The sequence below is a fragment of the Triticum dicoccoides genome, chromosome 6A, assembly GCF_002162155.2.
Source record: "Triticum dicoccoides isolate Atlit2015 ecotype Zavitan chromosome 6A, WEW_v2.0, whole genome shotgun sequence".
Classification (NCBI taxonomy): Eukaryota; Viridiplantae; Streptophyta; class Magnoliopsida; order Poales; family Poaceae; genus Triticum; species Triticum dicoccoides.
In genome coordinates this window covers 365,629,166-365,640,026 of record NC_041390.1, presented here as the reverse complement: position 1 = coordinate 365,640,026, position 10,861 = coordinate 365,629,166, and positions in this window count along the sequence as shown.

Sequence of the window (10,861 nt, the reverse complement as noted above, 5' to 3'; positions counted from 1 at the left end):
GGTCCGAACTAGAGTCCTTTGCAGCGCCACCTCGGGGAAACTTGAGGGCTGATTTTAGTTGTACGGAGTACTCATCCGGTGTTGCCCTGAGAACGAGATATGTGCAGATCCTATCGGGACTGTTGGCACATCGGGCGGTCTTGCTGGTCTTGTTTTAGCATTGTCGAAATGTCTTGTAACCGGGATTCCGAGACTGATCGGGTCTTTCCGGGAGAAGGAATATCCTTCGTTGAACGTGAGAGCTTGTGATGGGCTAAGTTGGGAAACATAAACTTTCAAGAGCCATGCCCGCGGTTATGTGGCAGATGGGAATTTGTTAATGTCCGGTTGTAGAGAACTTGACACTTAACTTAATTAAAATGAATCAACCGCGTGTGTTGCCGTGATGGTTTCTTTTTGGCGGAGTCCGGGAAGTGAACACGGTTCTTGTGTTATGGTTGTGCGTAAGTAGTTTCAGTATCACTTCTTGATCACTTCTAGCTTCACGACCATTGCGTGGCTTCTCTTCTCGCTCTTATTTGCGTATGTTAGCCACCATATATGCTTAGTGCTTCAGCTCCACCTCACTACCCTTTCCACCCCATAAGCTTAAATAGTCTTGATCTCGTGGGTGTGATATTTCTGAGTCCTCGTGGCTCACAGATACTTCCAAACAGTTGCAGGTGTCATTGATACCAGGGCAGATGACGCAACCAAGCTTAAGTGGGAGCTTGATGAAGATCGTGTTCGCTATTATGTTTCCTTTCCTGATGATCAGTAGTGGAGCCCAGTTGGGGTAGTCTTTCTTTATTTTGGTTCTGTAGTCGGACCTTTGTTTGTACCTTGGATGATGTATGATCTATTTATGTATTTGTGTGAAGTGGCGATTGTAAGCCGACTCTTTATCCCTTTCTTATTCAATACTTGGGATTGTGTGAAGATTACCCCTCTTGCGACAAACCTACCATGCGGCTATGCCTCTAAGTCATGCCCCGACACGTGGGAGATATAGCCGCATTGTGGGTGTGACAGAGAGCTAGGTCTAATAGGTGTTTCAAAAATTCCAGTTTCAGGAGCTTCATCAGTTTCAGCAATTTCATGAGTTTCAACATTCTTAATATCTTTAGCTCTAGCAAGTTGTTCATCGAGAAATTCACCTAGTGGCACATTATCATCAAGCAATATACTAGCATCATCATAAGCATTACTCATAGCAAAAGTAACATCATCAATAACTTGTGACATATCAGGATTAATAGCATGTGGTGGTGTTGCAAGTCTACTCAAAACAGAAGGTGAATCAAGTGCAGAGTGTGATGGCAGTTCCTTACCTCCCCTAGTCCTAGAGGAACGACCTTGATTATTGTATCCTTTATATTCCTCATACTGATAAATAGATAATTATCCCAAGTGACTCAACAATATAGAAATGCTCCCCGACAATGGCGCTAGAAAAAGGTATTGATAACCCAGAAGTATAGGGGACCACAACAATTTTCGAGGGTAGAGTATTCAACCCAAATTTATAGATTCGGCACAAGGGAGCTGAAGAATATTTGTAAGTATTAGCAGTTGAGTTTTCAATTCAACCACACCTAGAGAATAAATATCTGCAGCAAACTGAACAGTAGCACAATAATATGATATTTTTGATAGTAGCGGTAACAGTAGCAATATTGTAGCAGTTGTAACAGCAGCAATGGCAATAGTAACTAAGCAAGAGCAATATGTTAAAAGCTCATAGGCATTGGATCGGTGCATTCGCTGGATGATATTCATCATATAATAGTCATAACCTAGGGCGACACAGAACTAGCTCCAGTTCATAAATATAATGTAGCCATGCATTCTGTAAATAGTCATACGTGCTTATCGAAAATAACTTGTATGACATCTTTTGTCCTACCCTCCCGTGGCAGCGGGGTCCTGAAGGAAACTAAGGGATATTAAGGCATCCTTTTAATAGAGAATCGGAACAAAGAATTAACACATAGTGAATACATGAACTCCTCAAACTACGATCATCACCGAAAAGTATTCCAATTACTGTCACCATGGGGTTTATGGATCATAACATGTAATAGGTTAATATGACTTGCAAGATCGGATCTAGAACATAGATATAATGGTTAAAACATAAAAGGTTCAGATCTGAAATCATGGCAGTCAGGTCCTAGTGACAAGCATTAAGCAGAGCAAAGTCATAACAACATCAATCTCAGAACATAGTGGATACTAGGGATCAAGTCCTAACAAAACTAACTCAATTATGTCATGAATCTCATCCAACTCCTCACCGACCAGCGAGCCTACGAAGGAATTACTCACTCCCGGTGGGGAGCATCATGGTATTGGTGATGAAGGAGGGTTGGTGATGAGGAAGATCGAAGATTCCCGTCTCTGGAGCCCAGAACATGCTCCAGATCTGGCCTCCCGATGAAGAATATGAGGTGGCGGCGGCTCTGTATTGGGAAACACAATGGAACTTCCTCTGCTATTTTTTTCTTCGAAAATAGATTTTATAGCTCGGAATTAGGGTCAGAGGGGTCACCAGCAAGAGATCCAATGCTTTCCCACCTGCGATGAAGAAGGTGCCAGCACAGGAGGACGACACTAGCGGTACTTTGACCGTCAGTGCCACTCTTGACAAAAAATAGGAAAGCGCGTGCATTGCCTTCTTGCGGGCGAATATAGATGTGTTTGCATGGCAACCATCTGACATCCCGAGTGTTCCCAGGGAGGTAATTGAGCACCACCTTGCTATTTGTCCCCATGCTCGACCCGTCAAGTAGAAGGTTAGAAAGCAAGCTTTGGAACGACAACAATTTAGCGTTGAAGAAATCAAGAAACTAGAAGTGGCAGGCCTAGTTAGAGGAGTGCTACAGCCAACTTGGTTGGCGAATCCAGTGGTTGTACGCAAGGAAAATGCAAAATGGAGGCTTTGTATTGATTACACTAATCTCTATAAAGCATGTCCAAAGGATCCTTCCCCTTGCCGCGTAATGATCAAATCGTATACTCCACGTCTGGCTGTGAGTTGCTCTCATTCCTTAATGAATATTCTAGATACCATCAGATATTCATGGCCAAGGAGGATGAGGAGAAAACCACATTCATGACTCCATGTGGTACATACTGCTTCATATGTATGCCTTTTGGACTAAAGAGTGTTGGTTCAACATTTGCAAAAGTAGTCCAGAATGGTTTTGAGCCACAGTTTCAGAGGAATATAGAAGCTTATATGGACGATATAGTGGTCACAACTAAGGAAAAATCAGCCCTCATTCAAGACTTGGAAGAAACCTTTGCGAACTTGAACATAATCAACATGAAGCTCAACCCAGAGAAGTGTGTGTTCGGCGTCCCATTTAGCAAGCTTCTTGGGTTCTTTCTGTCTCAGCGTGGGATAGAATCAAGCCCCGAGAAGATTAAGGCTATCGAGCAGATTCAAGCACCCAAGGCTGTCAAGGATGTGCGGCGTCTTGCTTGCTGTGCTGCTAGTTTGAGTAGGTTCATTTCAAGATATGTTGACCGTGCCTACCGTTGTTCAAGATATTGAAAAAGGTAGGTCCAGTAAAGTGGACTCCGTAAGCAGAGGCTGCACTTCAAGATTTGAAAAGGTACCTATCCTCTGCCCCGATGTTGGTTGCACCTAGGCTGCAGGAGCTATTGCTGCTATATTTAGCGGAAACAAACCAAGTGGTCAGTGCTGCAGTAGTTGCGCAGAGAGAAGTTGGTGATGGGGAAACAAAAGCGGCAAGTCCATCCAAGACAAAGCAGAATCCTCCCCAGCAGGACTCAATGCCGGCATGTCAGGGGTGATACAAACAAAAGAAGTTGATCAACAAATAGTGCCAAAGAAGAAGGTGGTGCAGCAGCCGGTGTACTTAGTTAATTCTCTCTTGTAGGGGGCTAGATCAAGGTACTATGCTATGCAGACGTTGCTTTTCGGTCTCCTCTTGGCCTCGAGAAAGCTGCGCCACTACTTGCAAGCACATGAGATCACTCTTGTCACTCTCTTCCCGTTGCAGCATATTTCGAGGAATCTAAAGGAAACTGGTAGGATAGTAGAGTGGACGTTGGAATTGTCAAGTTTTGCTCCCAAGTATGAGAGCAATTCAACTATTCAAAATAGAGCTTTGGCAGAATTCATTGCAGAATGGATGAGGACACAAGATGAAGAGATTCGAGAATCAACTCTCCCAAGCAAAGAGACAGAGAAAGAATGGATCATGTACTTTAATGGTGCCTTCTCGCTACAAGGCACCGGTGCTGGAGTGCTGCTTGCCGCACCCATCGGAGAACACCTCAAGTAGGTGGTCGAAATGCACTTTCCCAGGGAGAAGGAAACCAACAACACTACATAGTACGAGGGGCTCCTTGTCGGTCTCAGAATTGCGATAGAGTTGGGAATCCGAAAATTGATCGTTCGTGGAGATTCACAACTTATTGTTAAACAAGTTAATAAAGATTATCAGAGCCCATCGATGGAAGCATATGTGTAAGAAGTAAGGAAATTGGAGGAACACTTTGACAAGTTGCAAATATAGCATATTCCCTATGCGGAGAATGACATTGCCGATCACCTGTCAAATTGTGCTGCCCAAAAGCTGCCCGTGGAACCAGGAACTTTTGTTCTCCATTTGACTCAACCTTCAGTTACTCCATCAACAAAAGCCAAAAAAAGAAGGAAGTTGAACACTGGCAAATATTTTTTGATAAAGCTCCCTAAAGCCGCTAGTGAGAATGTTGCCGAGAGTAGCAATGTGCTTGCGGGTGAGCAGCAGCTTAACGCAGAATCTCAGCTTCTTGCTATTGAGGATCGCGCTTCCGTGGCCGTAGAGATGCCTTTTGTCCTTGTCGTTGAGCCACAAGCTCCAGCATGGGCGCAACATATAGTTTAGTTTCTCCAAAGAGGAGAGCTTCCCTATGAGCAAGAGTAAGCTGGGAAAGTAGCCCATTAGTTCAGTATGTACCAGTTTGTGGATAACACTCTATATAGAAAGAGACCGGACAAGGTGAAATTGAAGTGCATTTACCGGGAAGATGGAATCAAGTTGTTGGCAAAGATAAACGGAGGCATATGTAGTTCTCACATAGGATCAAGAGCCCTTGTCGGCAATGCTTTCCGTCAAGGTTTTTATTGGCCCACTGCCGTTTAGGGGTTTAAGTTCTTTAAAGGACTAGTTTTCCGTTTAGGGGTTCCAAATAGAGTCATTGCCGACAACGACACATAGTTCACGAGCCGCACCTTCATGCAATACACCTAGGACCTTGGGAGCAAGGTTTGCTTGCCTCTATTGCTCATCCGAGAAGCAATGGGCAAGCAGAGCGGATAAATGCTGATGTGTTGCATGGTCTCAAGACAAGAACCTTTGATAGGCTGCACAAGTACGGAAGATGCTGGATAGATGAGTTGTTGGTGGTTTGTTGGTCACTTAGAACGACACAAAATAGAGCTACTGGCCAAACACCCTTCTCCCTAGTTTATGGTGCAGAAGTGGTGCTCCCCACAGAACACATATATGGGTCACCTCGAGTGCTTTCGTAAGACGAGGTAGAGCAAGGGAAATTGCGAAAATATGATGTTGTGCTCCTCGAGGAAGATCGTCTTCGGGCGGCTATGCGAGCTGCATTCTACCAGCAAGCCTTGCACCGCTATCATAGCCACAAGGTTCATGCCCGAAGCCTTGAGGAAGGCGACCTTGTTCTTCGACGTGTTCAGTCTGTCAAAGGATCAAGAAAGTTGACGACAAAGTGGTAATGCCCTTATCAAGTAGCACGAGTCAGCAGACCTGGCGTAGTGCATCTAGAGACCTAAGATGGCATTCGTGTGCAAAAATCGTGGAATATCGAGTATCTTCACAAGTTCTATCCATAAGGAGCAGTTGCTGGGCCTTATTCTGGCAACCCCTTCTGTTCAAGCTTTGTCTCAAGGAATTGTCACCCTTCATAGAAAACTAGGCGCATACCCTATGCACATGTGAATAAAGCTAAGTGTGTCACAACCTTTTATGTACATTTACATATGTATCAATATGCGCAACATTGTGATTACGCTTTGTTTGAATGAAATGGCTAACAAACTGCCAAGGTCTCCATACTGTCCTTTTCTCTCCTTTCTTTTTCACAAAGAAGAAGGATTCCTCATGTACATGTTTCCCATCGGGGGCGATGATGGATTACCATTTCAGCTGGCATTAACGCGTGTTTCATACGACAAGAAGTACAACAAAGAAAGCTGGGTTGGAAGTTTAATTTTTTTCAACTAAAAAATTCATTGTACATCCTAGAGTTTTCCCTTGGTTCAATTTATACATGTATCACAAACCTAGATGTGAAGGAACCTTGTCGTGTTTATTCTCTCTCTTATTTCTGCCTCGAGTCTGCTCGGCAAGATTTTTTGTAGCTGTGTTGAGACCGGCAAGTTGCTTTGCCGGATACCGTACTTCCAGCAGGATACTAAGGACCAGTCCTTCAAAGCGCTCGCGGAAAGTATGCATTTTGGCAAGTTTCCAAACTACATAGGGTGTTGGATTCATTTGAATACACATTCATTTGAATACGACAAATATCATATATTTATTGAAAATGAAAGTGCTCGATAATGTTTTCTTTAGCCCTTTCTTTCCAGGGTTTAGATCAAGTGCAACCCAGGGCAAAAGGGGCGCCTAGGCGGAGAGCTCTCAGCAGGCCAGATGATGGTGTTTTTGGTTCCCATATGGAGATAATGGTTCTGCCGACGCTCAGCTAGAGTCAGAGCCATCGTCCTCGATCTTGACGGCCCAAGAATCGCCGCCATCATCTTCACTATTATCCTCCTCATCGCTGTTCCTTGAGATCTCCGCGCAACACTCCATGCAAGTGCCTGAAGTCCCGGAGAACTTCACGGAGAGTGTATTGGACTCCACCAGCTTGAAGTGGAGGAGATGCCCCTACCCCAGATAGTGGGCACAAGTGAAGTATTTCCACCCACGCGTGAGGTACATGCCACCATTTGTGAGGAACTCGACATTCACCCATACAGCTTCATTGCAGCAATCATTCATGTGCAACCACATGCCAAGCGGTTGGTCGATCTCCATTACCCTGGAAAAGGGATGAGGGAGCCATAGTCGGCTTCGCGGTGGGTCGCACAGCTCTATGATGAACTCGAGTGCCTCGTTCTCCGTATGGCCTTCTGCTGGGGGAGGAGTAGCTGGGGGTAGGACGACGAGCGCCCTGCTCTTGTCACCTCGTCCACGAGCGCCACATCATCCATGACCCCACCTGCAGCCCCACCCGGGCACTGGATTTAGCCTCCACGACAGCAGCAGAAGCAAGAGCATGCTGCCGAGGAGAAGCTCTCACCGCAACAGCGGAAGCACGAGCTCGACCTTTCCCTCCCACAATAGTAGGAGCATATGCTAGAAGAATGGAGTAGGGAGAGATGGATGAGCATCGCCTCCTGCAGCCCCCCTTTTATAGGTAGAGGCGCGAGGGCTGGCTCTCCACTATCCTAGTCTAACCGCCCCGCTCCACCAATTTCGTGCCCTACATTCTTGGCTAGCGCATTACTCCATCAACCGCCCAGTCTTGCCAATCTGGCATCCCAGCTCCCCTGCTAGAAGCACTACCTCCACAACGCCCCTCTACACCAATCCCACGTCAAGGAGCCGCGTCATGTGGGGGTGCAGTAAAAGGGGAGAGTAATGGCAAAACTGGTAGTTACCTCAAGCCACGCGTGATCGTGGGCCTGCCCAGGCCAAGCTTGGTGGTGACCCGCATATGTACGCACCCCTGGTTCCTAACGCATGAAGTGAATGCCGCCTAGATGACAAGGGTACTAGAAGAAATCTTGGGGTTGGCTCGAATTCATATTAATGAAGAAGCAAAGATCTCACAGTACATATATCATCACGACAAGATCCTACATCAATCCTTGCCGCATGTCTATGCATTGTTTGGGCCTACCCCAGTGATGCTCAGCAATTCATAGGGACCAGGCCCAGGGGCTCCTGTCAGTGTATAAAACATGGAGTTTTACACCTTGACTTATGCATAGACAAGTAGCAGCTCCTGTGATGGCCGGGGAACCTACAAAAGATTGTCCAATTACCAATAGATACTTACGTCAAGAGAAGCAGCTCTTTGAGAGATCAAGGAGCACATCAAGAAGACCAAGACTCAAGGACAAGTTGACCTGTTTGGCCAACAGGAAGAACAAGATGGATCATTAAAAGCAGATTTTCCCGGCAAAGCTGAGAAGGCAACTGGAAGACTCGTCAAGCCTCGTGGCTAGCAAGACCTCGCCAACTATCAGCGCTCCACCTCACTAGACAACTGGTCACTAATCGGTGAGGTGTCGAGCCTACAGGCTGTTAGGTGGACTTCATCGACACGTGTTAGCACGCTGGAAGGAAGATTACCTTTATCCACACCTGTCCAAGTGTCATGTCATGTTAATAGAAGTTAGCTAGGCAAGCGGTGCGACAACCATGCCGGGGCTTCTCCTCCTTGTGACACCTAATGCCACATTAAATGCATTTTGTCCTAACTAGCAGAGTTAGGTATGATAGCACTGTATGCTATCTAATCATCATGTAATTACCTTTTTCCAACTGTGATAACCCCTTGAGATATAAAAGGAGGGCCATGGCAACCTTTTCAATCGTCACGCTTGCATGCGTAACTGCCTTATCCTTGCACCTTGCCGGGGGAAAGCTCTCCTTGTATTTGTGCTCGCACTTCATCAATCCACCAAAGTAGGAGTAGGGTGTTACACCTCAAAGGTGGCCCACACCTGGGTAAAGATCCTAGCACCTTCTTCTAGACCTGCGCTTTGCGCTTTGTGCATTCCCCTCGCCGAACCACAAAGGGGCTAGATCACACAATTATATGCAATTCCACACCAGCAAAGGTTGAAAATGGAATTTTAGTGCCACAATTATACGCACTAGTAGCAGAGAAGCAGTGCACTAATAGTTTTGGCCGCTCGAGCACTAGTGGCAGAGAAGTAGTGATCTAAATCGGCAGTCGCTCTAGAAGGGAACATACTACCAAAGAGCAGCCGGGGCAACTGGGTGTGCAGTAGCAGCTACACGACTGAGGGCTGGAGTTGCTGCTCGTGCAGCAACAACATGAGCAAGAGTAGAGCAGCGACACGAGCAAGAGCAAGAAAAGAGAAGAAGCATGACCGATGGCAAGAGCAAAGTAGCAGCGCGAGTGCGAGCGAGAGCGAGAGCAGTAGCTGTAGTTCCTACTGGTGTCGGCGGCGCTGCCAAGGGAGCAACGCCATGGCAGAGAGATGCCATGGACGAAATGGCTAGCGCCGCCACTGTTGATGGAGCCATGCCATGGCGATTCGGGATCAAGCACTAGTAGCCCCGTGAGATCGAATCAAGGAGAAAATGCAGCGACGAGTGTAGAACCTCTTTGGCGGTGCCAATTAGGCCTCAACTTCATCAGAGGATTCGGTGAGGGTGTTGTGGTTCCGGTGGGGCAGGTGAAGATGGTGCTGTGGGAATGGAGGTGGCGCGACAGACGGGGCGATCATCGGGGCAGCTACTTGGAGGTAGAGGATGGGGCGGCTGAATCGGCGGGACGAGGTGATCGACGACGGATCCTCATCCGTTGCGCTGGATGAGGGACATCGAGCTATTGTGGTGGATGACATCATCGGGGAAGAGTCTCCGGCTAGGTGGCGAATGGAGGAGGGTGGGGTTTCACGGGTTTTGGCGGCCTCAGTGTACGAATGGAGGGAACAGAGGGGATGCGAGGGGGAACCATGGCTTGGGGACGCGCTTGTCCAAAATGTAGGGTAAGTTACAAAAATATCCCACTGACTTAAACTAGGCGATTCTTTCGGTTCAAGGGTATAATGGGGATTTTGCGGGAGGAGGAATTTTTCGCACGCATTGCAATTTCAAGATTGCAAGGCGCTGGTTGAAGAGGATGGACTTTCGGAGCACAATGAGACAAAGAGATAGCTTGAATTTTGGGATAACAAGTCGCGGGTGGAAATTTCTGGATAACAAGCCTAACGTGTATGGTACCAATCAATTCACATTTCCCTCAACCAGAAAACAAATCAAATCGCACCACACAGAAGAGAGTCTTGTACCGTTTTACTGTATGATTACTAAAATGGCATTCAGTACTTTGAATCCATGTTATGTTCAATTAAAATATTTCGCTAGGTGTGTAATGCATGTAACAAATGAACATTTTAGTGCATTCCAAATTTATATACTAGCGATTGCAATATGAATTCAATTTCAATTCATTTCTCCATTCAAATAAGAATCTACAATTATGGTTGCTGTCAAGTTAAACCATCATTTGTATATTAGCTTCACAACACACCACATGATTATTGTCAAGTTAGATATGAACTATGTTTACCATATGAACTCGAATTCAAATTTCTGAATCCACTTTATGCTGCTTTCAAATAATAGTGCATATCAAGCTATAGCTAGATCTTCATAATCTAAACCATGTTTCACATGTATAATGTGTTTATGACATAATGTATGGTGCCCCACCCCCGACACCTATATGTATTTGGAGCTGCCAAAGCCACACATTATGACAAATTCAAATAAATGTTAGATTGAATTTTTTTTCTACCATCGGTGGTAGTTACCACCAGTTGAGTTTTCTATGTTGTATGTAGTATCTGTCAAAACCGAGAGTATGCACATGTAGTATGTAGTATATATAACAATGTTTAGGTAGTATATATACTACTTTTTAGGTTGTATGCATCATATTTTAAGCATACTATTTTTTACATATAAATATATACGTATTTGACAAATATAACAAAAACTATGGGCTCATATGCAATTTTTTCATATAACTTGCTTTGAAATATCTTAGATATAGTGTAGTATATATA